The following is a 6,241-nucleotide window of genomic DNA, read 5'->3' as shown; positions in this document are numbered from 1 at the left end:
AGTCGAGTGAGGTTCCATCGAGGTTCTGGTCCGCGGCTCTGTTATTACATCAAAATGAAAATTGCAAGTTAAAACATAAATGAAATTACAAAAATCCTATCTATACAGCTTCTGTTGGCTCTTGACTCGACTTTTATCACCCTATTCTTCAGGCGGGCCCCTGACTTGCCATTTCTTTCAAATTGTTGCTTGGCTTTCAATTACTTCGCTTTGTTGCATGACTTTTATTTCATTACCCTATTCTCCAGGCGGGTTCCTGATTTGCTATTCCATCACCCGGTTCTTCAGGCGGGATCTGGACTTGCTATTTCATCACCCTGTTCTTCAGGCGGGCTCCTGTCTTGCTATTTCATCACCATGTTCTTTAGGCGGGCTCCTGAAACCCAAAATTAAAACTAGAACGAAAATTATCCCAAACAAGAATTATAATAAAGTAGTATTTCATTTTTGAAAGTATTGTCCCATTTTTCAGGAGGGTCCTGAACATAAAGTAAAATCCCATTTTTCAGGAAGGTCCTGAACAAAAGTAAAAATCTCATTTTTCAGGAGGATCCTGAACAGAAACTAAAATTTCATTTTCCAGGAGGGTCCTAAACAGAAAGTAAAATTCCATTTTTCAGGAGGGTCCTGAACAGAAAGTAAAATCCCATTTTCAGGAGGGTCTTGAACAGAAAGTAAAATCCTATTTTTCAGAAGGGTCCTGAATATAAAGTAGATTCCCATTTTTCGGGAGGGTCCTGAACAGAAAGTAAAATTCCATTTTTCAGAAGGGTCCTGAATATAAAGTAGATTCTCATTTTTCAGGAGGGTCCTGAATATAAAGTAGATTCCCATTTTTCAAGAGGGTCCTGTCATTTTTCAGGAGGGTCCTGAACATAAAGTAAAGTCTCATTTTCCAGGAGGGTCCTAAACACAAAGTAAAGTGCCATTTTCCAGGAGGGTCCTGAACAGAAAGTAAAATTCCATTTTTCAGGAAGATCCTGAACAGAAAGTAAAATCCCATTTTTCTGGAGGGTCCTGAACATAAAGTAAAATCCCATTTTTCAGGAGGGTCCTGAACATAAGGTAAAATCCCATTTTTCAGGAGGTTCCTGAACATAAGGTAAAATCCCATTTTTCAGGAGGGTCCTGAACATAAGGTAAAATCTCATTTTTCAGGAGGGTCCTGAACATAAGGTAAAATCCCATTTTTCAGGAGGGTCCTGAACATAAAGTAAAATCCTATTTTTCAGGAGGGTCCTGAACAGAAAGTAAAATCCCATTTTTCAGGAGGGTCCTGAACAGAAAGTAAAATTCCACGGATGTGCATTTCCAATGGTTGCTGAATTAAGTGAAGCGAATTTGCCCCTATATCAACAAAGCAAATTTTCAGTTAAAAACTTAGTGGTGGCTTGCAGATCTTGGCTTTTCAGGTATCTGCCCAGCACTCGTTCCTTTCATCTTTGTTCCAAATCGCTAACACTTGCCCTGTCTTGCCGCATCATTGACCCGGATCCAGATTGAGGGAAGTGAGTTCTGACTCAAACAATGGGTTTCCATTTTACCATGCCCCTGAGGTGCACTCTTTTTCCAAATCTGAATGCTTCCATGAATCTAATAGCCTGTCGGTTGATAAACTTCCTTTGCTTCATGTTGAATTACGATCATATTTCTTTCCTGTGCTGTTCCTTGGCTTTTCCTCATATAATTGGAAAGACTGATAGTAAATTTTGAAATCCTTTCTCGTTTGTTTCGACACAGACTTGACTAAAAATGTAAAGAAAATGATGGTGACTTTTATTTTTGATAAATGACATAAAAAGACAAAAAGCGTGAATATGTAAATGAAAGAAAAGGGCAATGTCCCATATTCAAAAAGAAAACTTATCTGAATACGACAACTAACTCCAATAAGTATGACATGCATTTTGGATTGAGTTGCCTGATCTCCCTATCTAAACTCCCCATTGTTGTTGAGTTCGTACCTTTTGCCGTTGATCCGCTTCTTCAAATCCATTGGACTCATACATCACATTCGATTGACAACATCTTAAAAAACTTTCGCAAACAAATCTATTTCTTCTCACTTTTCACTTTTCTCTTGAACTCTCCATCGCCTTACGGTGCCCGTGAGGGTTTTCACCAATAAGACTCTCTCATTTTAATTTTCTCTCCACTCACCATCGCCTTATAGTGCCTGCAAGGGTTTTCACCAATAAGACTCTCTCATTTTTGTATTTCTCTCCACTCACCATTGCCTTATGGTGCCTGCAAGGGTTTTCATCAATAAGACTCTCTAATTTTCATTTCTCTCAACTCACCATCGCCTTATGATGCCCACGAGGGTTTTCACCAATAAGACTCTCTCATTTTTGTATTTCTTTCCTGATTTCTTATGCTGAGGGAGACAAGTGGTACCTCACAATGTATCATTATATCCATTGCATGTTTAGCCTTAACATTATCAAAAATTGATCTGAAGGACTTTCTTTGATTGTAACTTGGCTTTTGGTTAAGGTTAGAAAAGATAGTAAAGGGCTCAAATGATACTTGAAGTGGGGTGGGACTTACAACTTTTGGAATCGACTCAAACAACACATTAACTCATGCCCCAGCTTTGTTGACTGGGTGAATCTTAGATCTTCATTTGGTTGGACCGAGCCCGAAAAAGGGCAGCCTACGTATCTCACTCCCGAGAGAGGAGAATCAGGTCGTACGTAGTTCCATCAGCTTGTTCTTTGTTTTGATTTGATTTTGATTGATGATTTTTTTTAGACTCTTTCTTTTATTCTTATTTTCTTGACATTTATCTTTGACTCTATTTTAATTCCAAAAGAGGGATATGAAAGAAAATTGAAACGAAGCTCAAACAGGTAAACAAAGGATGACACAATGTTTGGGTAGAAGAATAAAATGCCTTCATCATATCAATCTTCAAAAATGAAGTACTAAACATGCAATAAAATCAACAAAGGATCAAATATCATACATAGTATCTTTTGACCGCATCAGCATTGATAGCCATTTCTGCCATTTTGCCTTCAATATCTGTCAAATATAAGGCTCCATTGGGCAACACTTTCTTCACAACGAAGGGACCTTGCCAGTTATGGGAGAACTTGCCTTTCGCTTCAACCTGGTGAGGTAGGATACGTCTCAATACCAACTGACCAACTTCAAAATTCCTGGGACGGACCTTTTTGTTATACGCTCGAGCTATCCTCCTGTAATACAACTGGCCATGACACACAGACGTTAGCCTTTTTTCCTTAATCAAGCTCAAATGTTCCAGTCGGGTTTTTACCCATTCGTCATCATCAATCTCGACTTCTAGAATGACGGAAAGAGAGTGAATTTCAACTTCTGCAGGGATGACTGCTTCTGTCTCATACACCAATAAATATGGAGTTGCCCCTGTTGAAGTGCGAACAGTGGTGCGATAACCTAGCAATGCAAACGACAACTTTTTATGCCACTGTCTAGATCCTTGTACCATCTTTTGCAGTATCTTTTTTATATTCTTATTGGCGGTTTCAACAACGCCATTGGCCTTTGGGCGATATGGAGTAGAATTTCGATGTGCGATCTTAAACTTTTGACATACTTCTTGCATCAAATGACTATTGAGATTGGCAGCATTGTCTGTAATGATCGTCTTAGGAATTTCAAATCTACAAATGATATTGGCATGAACAAAATCTACCGCAACCTTCTTTATCATTGACTTGAAAGTTACTGCTTCTACCCACTTTGTGAAGTAGTTAATGGCTACCAAAATAAATCTATGTCCATTTGATGCCTTCGGCTCAATCGGTCCAATCACATCCATTCCCCAAGCCACGAATGGCCATGGAGCGGCCATTGCATGCAACTCAACAGGAGGAGAATGTATCAGATCACCGCATAATAGTTCTCTTTTGATCGTTGGTGGCATATGATGGGTATTCTCCTGACTGAATATACCGCTTGATATCCAAGAACCAGGGTTCTCCATCGAGCTCTTCTTCAACCGCATTACAGTAAGCATGCTGATCACGACTCTGTATATGCACTGGATCAATATAAGCTTTATCAGGATGTTGGAGCATTGAAGACAGAGTGGCTAAAGCATCAGCAATTTCATTATGAATCCTTGGAATATGCGTAAATTTCACTAACACAAACCATTGACACAGCTCCTACAAGCATTGTCGATACGGGATGAGCTTCAAATCTCGCGTCTCCCAATCGCCTTGAATTTGATGGACGAGAAAATCCGAATCCCCCAACACCAATAATTCTTGAACTCCCATATCAACAGCTAACCTCAAACCAAGAATGCAGGCTTCATACTCTGCCATATTGTTAGTACAGTAGAATCGAAGTTGTGCTGTTACCGGGAAATATTGTCCCGATTCAGAGATAAGAACCGCACCTATTTTGACTCCTTTCATATTGACAGCTCCATCGAAAAATAACCTCCAACCTGGATCAGCATCTATAATGACTTCATCGACACACGACACTTCTTCGTCGGGAAAATATGTCTTTAATGGCTCGTACTCTTCATCGATGGGATTCTCAGCAAGATGATCTGCCTAGGCTTGGGCTTTCATGGCAGTTTGAGTCAGATATACAATCTCGAACTCGGTAAGCAATATTTGCCACTTTGCCAATCGACCCGTTGGCATAGGCTTCTGAAAGATATACTTCAAAGGATCCATGTGGGAGATGAGATAAGTAGTATAGGATGAGAGATAATGCTTCAACTTCTGTGCTACCCAAGTTAGGGCACAACACGTCCTTTCAAGAAGAGTACACCTGGCCTCATATGCGGTGAACTTCTTGCTAAGATAATAAACAGTCTGCTCCTTTTTGCCTGTGACATCATGTTGACCCAGGACACAACCTAAAGAATTGTCCATGACTGATAAATATAAGATCAAAGGCCTACCAGGCTCCGGGGGTACCAGCACGGGCGGGTTTGACAAATATCTTTTGATTCGATCGAACGCTTCCTGATATTCTTCAGTCCATTTTACCGCAGCACTCTTTTTCAGCAACTTGAATATGGGCTCACAAGTGGTTGTGATTTGAGCAATAAACCTGCTAATGTAGTTCAGTCTACCAAGCAAACTCATCACCTCCGTTCTATTCTTGGGCGGGGGCAAATCCTGAATGGCTTTGATTTTTGAAGGATCCAATTCAATTCCCCGACAGCTGACTACAAACCCTAACAGCTTTCCAGACGGAACTCCAAATATATATTTTGCCGGGTTGAGTTTGAGATTATACCTGTGAAGCCTTTCAAAGAACTTTCTTAAATCTTTTACATGGTCGGCCTGACTTTTTGACTTAATAATCACATCATTCACGTAGACCTCAATCTCCTTATGCATCATGTCATGAAACATAGTAGTCATGGATCTCATATATATTGGTCCAGCATTCTTCAAACCGAACGACATCACTCGATAACAATAAGTTCCCCATGGTATGATAAAAGATGTCTTCTCCTCATCTTCATCATTCATAATGATCTGGTGATATCCGGCATATCAATCCACAAAAGAAGCGACCTCGTGTTTAGCACAGTTGTCTAACAAAATGTGGATGTTGGGAAGTGGAAAATTATCTTTCGGACTGGCTTTGTTCAAATCACAGTAATCAACACACACTCGAATCTTGCCATCTTTCTTTGGTATGGGAACAACATTGGACAACCACATGGGATAGCGAGTTACTCGAATTACTTTGGCTTCAAGTTGTTTCATGATTTCCTCTTTAATTTTAATACTTACATCCGTTTTAAATTTCCTCAATTTCTGTTTGACAGGAGGGAATGCGGGATCAGTTGGCAATTTGTGAGCCACTAATTCAGTGCTTAAACTAAGCATATCATCATAAGACTATGCAAAAACATCCTTATAATCCATTAACTCTTGAATCATTTCATCTTTTAGCTGTGGCAAAACATGTACACTGATTTTAGTTTCCCTAACATCTTCTTGATCCCCTAGATTTATTGGCTCAGTCTCATTCAAATTAGAATTCGGTTTGTCTTCAAACTGTTCCAACTCTTTGCTTATTTCTTCTAGTGTTTTTTCTTCATCATATTCCCCATCCTGCTTTATTACATCTTGATTAGTTTGGATTTTAAGATTAGGCTGAAAATTTTGCATGCATGTCATGTCATTAGAATCAGCATAAAGAGAACTGTGTAAGAAAAGAAAAACAAAATATATTAGACACAAAACAAAAAGGGACATTGCATTTCATTAAA

The sequence above is a fragment of the Capsicum annuum genome, chromosome 2, assembly GCF_002878395.1.
Source record: "Capsicum annuum cultivar UCD-10X-F1 chromosome 2, UCD10Xv1.1, whole genome shotgun sequence".
NCBI lineage: Eukaryota > Viridiplantae > Streptophyta > Magnoliopsida > Solanales > Solanaceae > Capsicum > Capsicum annuum.
Note: the sequence above shows the minus strand (reverse complement) of the source record.